Source organism: Scyliorhinus torazame, chromosome 12 (assembly GCF_047496885.1).
Source record: "Scyliorhinus torazame isolate Kashiwa2021f chromosome 12, sScyTor2.1, whole genome shotgun sequence".
In the NCBI taxonomy this organism is placed as follows: Eukaryota; Metazoa; Chordata; class Chondrichthyes; order Carcharhiniformes; family Scyliorhinidae; genus Scyliorhinus; species Scyliorhinus torazame.
The window spans coordinates 177,124,962-177,136,983 of NC_092718.1; the positions used below are offsets into that span (position 1 = coordinate 177,124,962).

The 12,022-nt window shown below is 46.0% G+C and overlaps 1 protein-coding gene across 4 annotated transcripts in view; it reads left to right on the plus strand.

The window, feature by feature from the left end:
• caln1 (calneuron 1) overlaps positions 1-12,022 on the plus strand; it is a 600,077-nt gene that overhangs the window by 87,286 nt on the left and 500,769 nt on the right. The window lies entirely within an intron of this gene.

Sequence of the window (12,022 nt, forward strand, 5' to 3'; positions counted from 1 at the left end):
CTCTTAAAATCCTCCTCCATCTGTTCCCCCAATCTTGTTAAATTAAGCCTATGTAAGGTTCCCCAACTCCTGGCTATCTGAATCCCTAGGTACCGGAAATCTCTTGTTACCTTACTCAGCGGTAAGTCATCTATTCCCCTGCTCTGCTCCCCCGGATGCCTCTGTGTAATAAATTGATGCACTGTCAATTATGACGAGACAAGAGTAGAGAGTAATTGAAGCTTTATTACACTGAGATGTGTGGCCTCCTACAGCTGCTGCCGAAATGGCTGCCGTTCGGAGAGCACACACATTTATACTCCGCCTACTGGGCGGAGCCAGCAGGCAGGGATCTACCCCCATACCTGTAGTACAGGGGCCTTACCATAATACCCTCCGATGCAGTGCAGTATATGCAATATAATACAACAGTGGTGACTACCACAGGAGCGGAAAGGAAAGATGACAAAAGGTTGGCGATGAAGATGGGGTTGTAGTTTGCAAGGACGGAAGGGATGACAGCAGACTTTATGGGAGGTGCTTTGACAATGGTTTTGATAGAGAGAAGAAACTATTTGTGTAACTATTAGCATAGGCACCAGAAACAGATGTTAAGTGGTCAACAGTTCAGTGTGAATGGGCTCAAATGTGCAGGATGTCCATTCGATAGACAAGATTAAAACAGAGGGAGAATGAAGGGATTCGGGATAAAAATTGGGGAAAGTATCGGTTTCAGAGCTGGGGTTAAAATAAACCTTAGGGGAGTTTTGGCAAGGGCAAGTGGGGCGTAACAAAGGCAGCTGAATGGAAGGTGTCCACCTTGGTGACATACAAATCCAGTCAGGCAGAAGTGTCATGGGGATGTTACTCTGGTCACATTGCCAAGATCAAAACACAAAGAGACCTGGGCTAGCTCCGGGTCCTTAATTGATTCCTTATCCTCCCCATTCAAGGACAGCGGTGAAGAAGATAGGTAGGTTGAGAATAGCAAAGACACATTTGTGGGCAGCACGGTAGCATTGTGGATAGCACAATTGCTTCACAGCTCCAGGGTCCCAGGTTCGATTCCGGCTTGGGTCACTGTCTGTGCGGAGTCTGCACATCCTCCCCGTGTGTGCGTGGGTTTCCTCCGGGTGCTCCGGTTTCCTCCCGCAGTCCAAAGATGTGCAAGTTAGGTGGACTGGCCATGATAAATTGCCCTTAGTATCCAAAATTGCCCTTAGTGTTGGGTGGGGTTGCTGGGTTGTGGGGATAGGGTGGAGGTGTTGACCTTGGGTGGGGTGCTCTTTTGAAGAGCCAGTGCAGACTCGATGGGCCGAATGGCCTCCTTCTGCACTGTAAATTCTATGATGATAATCTATGATGATAATCTATGATGATATTTTCAAAGGGGGCCAATGTAATCTCCTTTTTTACTTTACAAAGGAGGAAACCTCCACATCCCCACTTGGCTCCAGTAACCAACACTGCAGTTTGCAGCTAGAGTCAGCATTTGGTGGCCGAGAGCTCCTGTTGAATACCCGATAGTGTAATTGACTGCCAATGACATCAAAGGGCAGAACGACCCTGTGGTCCTGGGCTGTCTGCCAGGGTCAGTGCTGGAGATTCCCAGCTCAAAGCACCCTGCCTTAGGCTCGCATACTCGGTTGAAATGTTCTTATTTTTTTTGCTGTCTCAATTTGCTAATAGCTCAGGCATTACTCTAGTGTTGAATAGATGTCTGTTTAGAATCTGCTGTAATGCAACAGAACACAAATCTTCCCTTATGAGATGGCGGCGTTCTGCCAGCCGCTTTCCCTAGAGCTGGCACCCAGCTCTACCAGAAGAATGGCATTGCCAGCGTGAGTCACCATGACATTCAACTTCCATTACTTGGAGACTGCAGCAACAGCAGAAATGCACAGAGGCTAGCTGGCTGTCTTAAGCAGGTGATGGATTCATTGCTTACACAAACAGCACAGCTCACCACCTTCCTCTTGGACCTGGTACATTAACAAGAGAGGGTGGTTGACTTGCATCAATCTCCCCAGGTGTCAGCTGCAATCGGTCACATCAATTGTCATTATTTCAGATCTGTTTGAACTGGAAAAGGTTTCATTCGCTCAATGTCCAGCTGGTGCGTGATCCAATGTACTTCATCTCACACCTCAATGCCCACTGCCCACTGGTTGCTGTAACTACACGCCAATTGAATCTATTGGTGTTGTTTACGGGTAAAAGTAAGTTACTGGTTGGTGGATCAGAGATCAGGTTTATCCTCAGCAGCAATGGCTTACAATCTCGATTAATTTGCTGACCACCCGTTCTGTGCTTTGAATAAGATGGGGCTCATGGTGTGATTCAGCAGACCGTGCGTATGTTTCAGATGGTTTGACTGATCTGGGGATGGGTTTCAGTGCAGCGCGGCCAAGGTAGGAGGCTGGTAGTCATAGACTGGCTAAATTACCAATCTTGACTTCGGTCGTTGGTAATATTTTAGAGTCCATTGTTAAGGATGAGACTATGGCGTACTTAGTGCATGGTAAAATAGGACTGAGTTAACCAGGCTTTGTCATGGGGCGATGATGCATGACAAATCTGTTAGAATTCTTTGAGGAGGTAACGAGGAAGTTAGACAAAGGAGAGCCAGTGGCTGTGATCTATTTGGATTTCCAGAAGGCCTTTGAAAAGGTGCCGTACAGGATGCTGCAAAATAAGATAAGAGCCCATGGTGTTCGGGGCAGGGACTGGCATGGATAGAGAATTGGCTGACAGGCAGAAGGCAGAGAATGGGGATAAAGGGGTCTTTTTCAGAGTGGCAGCCGGTGACTAGCAGTGATCCGCAGGGGTTAGTGTTGGGACCATAACTATTCACGATATACATTAATGATCTGGAAGAAGGAACTGAGGGCACTTTTCTTGAGTTCGCAGGTGATTCAAAGAAATGTGAAGGAACAGGTAGTGTTGAGGAAGTGGTGAGGCTGCAGAAGAACCTGGACAGGCTAGGAGAGTGGGCAAAGAAGTGGCAGATGGAATACAGTGTGGAAAAGTTTGAGGTTACGCACATTGGTAGGAAGAATAGGGGCATTGGCTATTTTCTAAATGGGGAAAGGCTTTGGAAATCTGAAGCACAATGGGATTTAGGAGTTCTAGTTCAGGATTCTCTTAAGGTTAACATGCAGGTTCAACTGGCAGTAAGAAGGCAAATGCAATGTTAGCATTCATTTCGATAGGGCTAGAGTCCAACAGCAGGGATGTACTGCTGAGGCTGTATAAGGCTCTGGTCAAACCTCATTTGGAATATTGTGAGCAGTTTTGGGTCCTGTATCTAAGGAAGGGTTGAACTGGCCTTGTAGGGGTCCAGCGGAGGTTCACATGAATGATCCCGGGAATGGAGGGCTTGTCAGATGCGGAGCGGTTGAGGACACTGGGTCTGTACTCATTGGAATTTAGAAGGATGAGGGGGGGATCTTTTGAAACTTACAGATTACTGAGAGGGCTAGATAGAATGGGCATGGAGAGGATGTTTCCACGAGTAGGAGAGATGAAAACCCGAGTGCACAGCCTCAGACTGAAGGGACGATCCTTTAAAACAGAGATGAGGAATTTCTTCAGCCAGAGGGTGATGAATCTGTGAACTGATTGCCACAGAAGGTTATGGAGGCCAAGTCACTGAGTGTCTTTAAGACAGAGATAGATAGGTTCTTGATTAATAAGGGGGTCAGGGGTTATGGGGAGAAGGCAGGAGAATGGGGATGAGAAACATATCAGCCATGAACGCATGGCGGAGTAGACTCGATGGGCCGAATGATCTAATACTGCTCCTATATCCGCTGGTCTTATGGTCCCTCTGATGATCACTGTTTGCAAAGTGCTGAGTGCTGTGGTGTGGCACTATGACAGAAAGTGGGACGGTGTAGTGGTGGAGTGGTTAGCACTGCTGCCGAACAGCATCAGGGATCTGGGTTCAATTCCAGCCTTGGTTGAATGTTTGTGTGGAGAAAAGATGTTCTCCCGTGTCTGCGTGAGTTTCCTCCGAGTGCTTCGGTTTCCTCCCACAATCCAAAGACGTGCAGGTTAGATGGATTGGCCATGCTAAATTTCCCCTTAGTGTCCAAAGGTTAGGTGGGGCTATGGTGTTGCGACGATTACGGTGGGGGGAATGGGCCTAGGTAGGGTGATCTTTCAGAGGGTCAGTGTGGACCCAAGTGGCCTCCTTCTGCACTGTAGGAATTCTATGAAATTCCACATTGAGATACTGGAGACGAAGAAGTGTAGCTGGGTGAGCAGGCATTCATGGCCAAGCTTCAGACAACGTCACCCAGCAGAACCATTGACGAACTGCCTGACATCTCTCCTCCACCACAGAATTGATCATCCAATAGAGGGGCCAAATGGCATTGGGACTCCATTGCCATTAAAATGAAATAAAACAGAAAATGCTGGACCTTTTGTCTACCTGGAACATTAGCTCTGGTTGTCTTTCCACAGATGCTGCCTGACCTTACTGGGTATTTCCAGCATTTTCTTCTTTTATTTCTGGTTTCTAGCATCCGCAAGGTTCTGCAGTTCGGCATTAAAATGAAGTTGGCCAGGAGTGTAGAGCAGCGATATAATGGTGGGTGGAATGTAGTCCCAACAGCAAGTCCACCACTAAAACCCGTGTCTTAGTTACTATGCTGCCAAGACATTATGTGATGGAGCCTAATTAATAGCCTCTGCTTAATGTGGGAAATAAATGTGTGCAATGGTTCCACAAGCTTTGTTGTAAAGATTACTGTACACTAAATTAGTGTCATGGCTCTCAAGATACTTAAATATGATTGCATTATACTGTTGCTCTTCATCTGAATTCACCTTAACAAATGTTTTGGGGTTGAGAGTCTGTTACGATTTGGGCAATGGATCAGTTTTTTGGGAAATTACATTCAGTTTAAATAATTATGTTAGACACCAGAGATCATCAAACATAGTGAAGTGCTTTATTTTCACAGAGGCTATTGTTACTGAAGTACTTTGAATTTCTGGTTGATTGCACTATATGGATGTCTTCCAGAGCTGGGGAGGAAATGGAGACTTGGATGTGAAATATTTATCATTCTGTATATTAAAGTTGTTTGTTATACAGCAAAAGTCTGACAAATATGGGACAAGTAATTTAGTACAATGCCCTGTTGCTGTGTGTGTGACTGATTTGTCATAATTATGTATGGACCTAGTGGGAGTATATATTTGAATGCAGTAGGTCAGAAGAATACACTGCACTGCACTGTAAATTCTATGATAATCTAATACTCCAACACAAAAAAACTACTTTACTCGGAGATACAATTATTTTGTCTATCTATAACAACCATGGCAGAATGGAAGTGATGCAGAATTTTAGAGTGTGGTTGGTGGGATTATGCACAGAAAAAGCGTGCAAACATGGCTGTGCATCAGTATCTGCTTTGTCTGACCTTTAAGGTCGACCTAATGACCTCCTGTACAATAGTCAAGAGCTTAATCAGAATGCTGACTTTGAGGCAGACTACTTGGTAATGCCCTCTCTCGAATTTTCACGATTTTCGTTTCACCCATCTAGAATGAAAAGGTCATTAAAATGAGCGAGCTCATTTTACTTATTACTCAAAGTTGGACAGCTGGATTTTTTTGCTGTTGCAGCCTAAATGCCGAGAATGCACATTGCACTAAGCGCTCTTTTGTGAGAAGAGGTTTGTAGAAGGACTACAAGGCAGGTTCACTTTCATCAATGGCAGACAGCTCAAATCCGTGCTTACTTGTACAGCTGTGTGCACAGATCTAGGCATCTATACCTGTTTATGAGGACAAAGTACAAAGAACAGTACAGCAGAGGGACAGGCCCTTTGGCCCTCCATGCCTGCGCCGACCATGATGCCCGTCCAAACTAAAACCTTCTGCACTTCCAAGGTCTGTATCCTCTATTCCCATCCTATTCATGTATTTGTCAAGATGCCTCTTAAACGTCTCCATCATATCTGCTTCCACCAACTCCCCCGGCAGTGTGTTCCAGGCACTCACCACCTTCTGTGTAAAAGAACTTGCCTCGCACATCTCCTCTAAACCTTTCACCTTGTACCTTGAACCTATGTCCCCTAGTAATTTACTTTTCCACCCTGAGAAAAATCTTCTGACTATCCACTCTGTCCATGCCACTCATAACTTTGTAAACCTCCAGTCGGTCTCTCCTCAACCTCCGTTGTTCCAGCGAAAACGATCCAAGTCCATCCAACGTCTCCTCATGCTAATACCCTCCAGACCAGGCAACATCCTGGTAAACTCCTTCTGTACCCGCTCCAAAGCATCCACATCCTTCTGGTAGTGTGGCGACCAGAATTCTATGCAATATTCCAAACGTGGCCTAACTAAAGTTATGTACAGCTGCAGCATGAATTACAAATTTTTATACTCAGTGTCCCGACCGATGAAGGCAAATATGCCGAATGCCTTCTTCACTACCTTATCTACCTGCGTTGCCACTATTCAATGATCTGTGGACCTGTACACTCAGATCTCTCTGCCTGTCAATTCTCCTAAGGGTACTGCCATTTACAGTATAATTCCCAACTGTATTAGACCTTACAAAATGAATTACCTCACATTTATCCGGATTAAACTCTATCTGCCATTTCTTTGCCCAAGTCTCCAACCAATCTATATCATACTGTATCCTCTGACAATCCTCTTCACTACCTGCAACTCCATAAACCTTTGTGTTGTCCACAAACTTACTAATTAGACCGGCTACATTTTCTTCCAAATCATTTATATGTGCTACGAACAACAAAGGTCCCAGCACTGATCCCTGCAGAACACCACTAGTCTCAGCCTTCCATTCAGAAAAGCACCCTTCCACCACTACCCTTTGTCTTCTATGACCAAGCCAATTCTGTATCCATCTTGCCATCTCACCTCTGATACCGTGTGACTTCACCTTTTGTACCAGTCTGCCATGAGCAACCTTATTCAAAGCTTTACTGAAGTCCATGGAGACAACATCTACTGCCCTTTCTTCATCAATCATCTTAGTCATTTCCTCAAAAAACTGGATCAAGTTAGTGAGACACGACCTCCTCCTCACAAAACCATGCAACCTATTGCTAATAAGTCCATTTGTTTCCAAATGTGAGTAAATCCTGGTCCTCAGATTCTTCTCCAATAGTTCCCCTACCATTGGCGTAAGGCTCAGCGGCCTATAATTTCCCTTCTACCCTTCTTAAGCAAAGGAACATAATTGCCGATTCTCCAGTCCTCTTGGATGTCACCTGTAGCCAAAGAGGATACAAAGATATCTGTAAAGGCCCCAGCAATTTCCTCCCTTGCCTCCCTCAGTATTCTGGGGTAGATCCCATCAGGCCTTGGGGACTTATCGACCTTAATGCTTTTATTTTTAAATTTAGAGAACCCAATTATTTTGTTTTCCAATTAAGGGGCAATTTAGCATGGCCAATCCACCTAACCTGCACATCTTTGGGTTGTGGGAGTGAAACCCATGCAGATATGGGGAGAATATGCAAACTCCACACGGACCGTGACCCAGGGCTGGGATTCGAACCCGGCTCCTCAGGGCCGCAGTCCCAGTGCTAATCACTGCGCCACTGTGCTGCCCAATGTCATTGCTAGGAGGAAATTGCATTACAGCCCCACTAAGGTCTCCATGATCACAGTTGTTTGCAGCATGCTGGAGAGCCTTGACATCCAGAGAGGTCTAACCATGGAATAGGTGCAGCAGGAACCCCACTCTCCCACCACAGCCAACGACAGAGTAGGACACTGACAATGACCTGGAATATTATTGATGAGAAAATCATTTCAGACAGGATGACTTGTATACCAATATCTATAACCAAACCTGACTGCCCAGATTACTAACCGCCCTCTCACTGGGCAGTGCCCACACTCTGGTGTTCACTCAATCCGGTCTGGTCTGGCTGGTAAGACACCTACTGGAAAACATTGAAGTTTCTGAATCTGTCTGTAATGACTACCATGAGCTGATCATCCAACAGATTGGAGTCGTATAAGCGAGCATACAGAAATTTAGAGTTCCACGTTTCTGCATCCGCACTCTGAGTGTTGATCAGAGGGGTTCCCATGTGAAAAACACCTGAGTGGCAGAAACCAGTTCCTCCAGGGTGGAGATTCCCCTGAGATGCAAATTCTGCTATCGTATATCTAGGAAGGACATGAGGTGATCTTGTCCCCAAAAGCTTTCTGCTCCTCAACTACCGCAACCGTCTCACTCACGCTCTGTGATTGGGCCGCCTCATCCTCGGAGTGGCAATCAGATTCAGAGTGCAACTCTGTACCCACTTACCAGCGCTTACATTTTTAAGTACCTGTCTTGTCCGACCTTCCTGGCTCAGGCTGGGCGAGATTCAGGCAGCGCAGCAGATCTTCGGCCTCAGTGGCGAAGTGTAAAAGGATCAGAGCAAAGGAACCCCTTTTACAAAGCAATAGCAATCATAAAGGAGGTGATGTCAAAGATCCCATTGAAAATAATTGGCCCGGAAGAACAAAAATGTCTAAGGGAAGTGGATAACAATTGGGGAGTTGTGGGGGAGTCGGAAATGGAGATAGGTGTCTGACATGGTGGGGGGGAGGGGTTTGAATGTGGAGGGTGGCGTTAGACATGTGAGTTGGTTCAGACTTCTGGCAGTTGTGTGGGATGGACATTGGGGGAGCATGGTGGGTGGTTGGACATCAGAAAGAGTCAGATATCAGGGGGGAGGTCAGGTATCTGGGAGGGGGCAGGTGTGGGTGTACCTACACCACATGAACAGCAGCATTTCAAGAAAATGCCTTCCCAAGGGCAATTATGGAAGCCATGTCTCGTGATTGAATAAAACAAAGGGGTGGGGGGGCATATCAGATATTAGGCGTGGGTGGGTCGGACATCGGGCCGGGGTAATAAGGGTGGTCAGATATGGGATGTAGGGTATTAGGCGGGGGTAAGGATGATCGAACATGGGGGTGCGAATGTCTGGGGGGTGGAGGTGATATCAGGTCAGGGGTGCGGATCGCATCGGGTTGGGGTAGAAGTAATGTTAGGTCGGGTCAAGGGCTGGGAGACATATTGGGTCAGGAGTATCAGTGTTAGGTGGGGTCGGGGTCGGGGGATGGCTGGGTCTGGGGGATGGAGGTTGGGGGTTGAGTCAAAGGGGTGGAGGTCGAGTCGGGTGGGGGTGGGGGCCGAAGGTGGGGGTAGGATCAGATCGGAGGGGTGGGCGTCACCTCGGAGGGTCGGGTCAGGGATTGGGTCGTGTGTAGGGGATCGGGTCAGGGGTGGGGTTCGGGTCAAGTTGGAGGGGTGAGGGTCAGGCCGAGGGATGGGATTTCGGGGGGGGGTCAGGTCAAATTGCTGCTGGAGAACCCCATGAGGGTTGGGGTCGGTGGAGTGAGGTTGTTCCATGTGCGGCTATGTCTGGGTGTTTAAATGAGCTATGCTGGAGTTAGTAGTCCTTTGTTTCCTTCTATCTGTTTCAGAGTAACTACGAGTGTAAAACTGGTGCACCATCTGAAGTTTGTGATTTAAATCATTTTGTTGAATGGTTCTCAGCGCAGAACAACTGTTCAGGATAGGTTACTCCTTCCGGACAGTTGCTGGGTGAACTCTTACCTGGGACCGTCTGAGAGGGATTCCTCAGCGCATCTTTCGGATACCTCCCAAATCCAACACCGAGGAGCTGGGAAGTTTTGGGCCATTTATGTTTGGCTGATGACTGTGGGTATACATTTCTTGGTGCAATCAGTCACAGTTTTCAGGAACAGGAGAGTTTACACAGTTGCTCCTACAATACCCTTTCGAATTTTCAGAGCTCATTACACATGTGCTATGTGGAGGAAGAGGAGCTAGATAGAGCTTCATGCTTAACTTTTGGATACAGATGCTTTGAATGAGAGTCTTTGCAGGTAATTAAGTCTTTACAGGTCCAGACGGTGCGACTGGAGGGAAGGATAATCACAGGTTAATGAGGTGTGAATTATCTCAAGCCAGGATAGTTGGTAGAATTTCACAAGCCCAGGCCAGATGGTGGGGGATGAATGTAATGAGACATGAATCCCAGGTCCCGATTGAGGCCATACTCATGCGTGCGGAACTTTGCTATCAGTTTCTGCTCGGTGATTCTGCGTTGTCGCGCGTCTTGAAGGCTGCCTTGGAGAACGCTTACTGGAAGAGCAGCGGCTGAATGCCCTTGACTGGTGAAGTGTTCCCCAACTGGAAGGGAACTTTCCTGCCTGCCGATTGTTGCGCAATGTCCATTCTCCAAGGAGGCCTTCAGGAGAGGCTGGTTACATGTAGTGGGGGGGGGGGGGGGGGAGAGTGGGGGTTCACTGGCAGCAGCTTCTTTTATTTTTTATTTTTTATTTCAAAAAAAATTTAGAGTACCCAATTATTATATTTTTTTCCAATTAAGGGGCAATTTAACATGGCCAATACACCTAACCGACACATCTTTGGGTTGTGGGGGTGAAACCCACGCAGACATGGGGAAAATGTGCAAACTCCACATGGACAGTGACCCAGGGCCGGGATTCGAACCTGGGCCCTCAGGCTGTAGGCTGCAGTGCTAACCACTGTGCCACGTGCTGCCCACGGAGGGTGGGGGGCAGCTACTAAGTGAACTCATGTGTACTGAGGCGGTCTTTAAAAATGGTGTCCCCATGAGCCCGCCCATCAGTGTGACATCGAGGGACCTGCCCTTTCCTGTTTTTCTTTCCATGTTGTTATGGGCCAGCGTTTAGAGAATCCCAAAGTGTATCATCGAGTTCACCTGACCCATAATTTTGAATAGATTTTGGTTACGGGGAGCACAAGGGCTTTACAGGTGTGGTGCAACAGAGAACTAAAAGTATTTTAAACAAAAAAATACTCCGCCCAAAGAATACAGTACTCTGGAAGTAACCTGTACTCTTTCCTTACAACATCCATAACACAAATACCATCTTTAACACAGAGATCAGGTTTAAATTCTCTACTGAGAGCAGTTATCACTTTAAAATCACTCAGATGAACACTCTTGAACTTGTAGAGGTATCCAAACACATCTGCTGGCTTTCACTGCAGCTCCTCTCTCTGAAAACGAAACTAAAACTCACAGACACACACCAGCTGTTGTTCAAAGCGAAAGTAAAAGCAGACAGACAGCCCAGCTCCACCCACACTCTGACATCACTGAAGCTATTTGACAAACACCCATTTCTTAGAGGTACACCCACTACAGCTATTAGATAAACACTAATTTCTTAAACGTAATCTCACATGACAAAGTCCTGAATGGTGCGGTGGAGAAAGCCGCCATCGGTGCTGGTGGCTTCAATACTGTTTTTCATCCTTTGCCAGATTTAGAGAAAATTCCACCCTGTATCTCCATAAAAGCAGCTTTGCAAATGCAACATGATAGCTTCTGTACGCCAGTGTCATTTGAAGAAAAGTGTTCTTTTAAAAAATGTTTAATACTTACGTAGATCTTATTGATAACATTATAAAGTAATTTATGTCCATTTTATGACATTATAAATGGATATTTTATATAAAACACCTTCATGGCAACATATGTATCAGTATTGCAGCCAGGCACACTTCCTAACTGTAAACTAAAATGTGGAACTATTGCAATAAACATAAACAAATTAAAAGAGTTTTAAAGATTTAATGTAAATCCAATTTCCTTTAATCCCTTTTATTCTTCACAGTAACCCTTAATGATTGTGTCCCATTACAATGTGTTTCAGCATGTTAGCCTCTAGTCATGAGAACACGTGTGAATGATTTACTTAAATTTTGACCTTAAGGTCGAATATGTGCTTACCACTAATTGTGCAATGGTACTGCTGCTGTTTAGAGAGCACCATGTTATTGACCCCTGCATGTCATTCAAAAGTGTTAGACAGCTGAGATGCAATGATAGTAAGTGAGACGGTGAAGGGCTTAGTGGTTGACGAGTTAATAAGCATGAAAAGCAACAAAATAATTATAGCATTCATGGACTTGAGGAGATCTCTGGTCTTCCCTCCTCCATTCAATTACTGCCTGCATGGC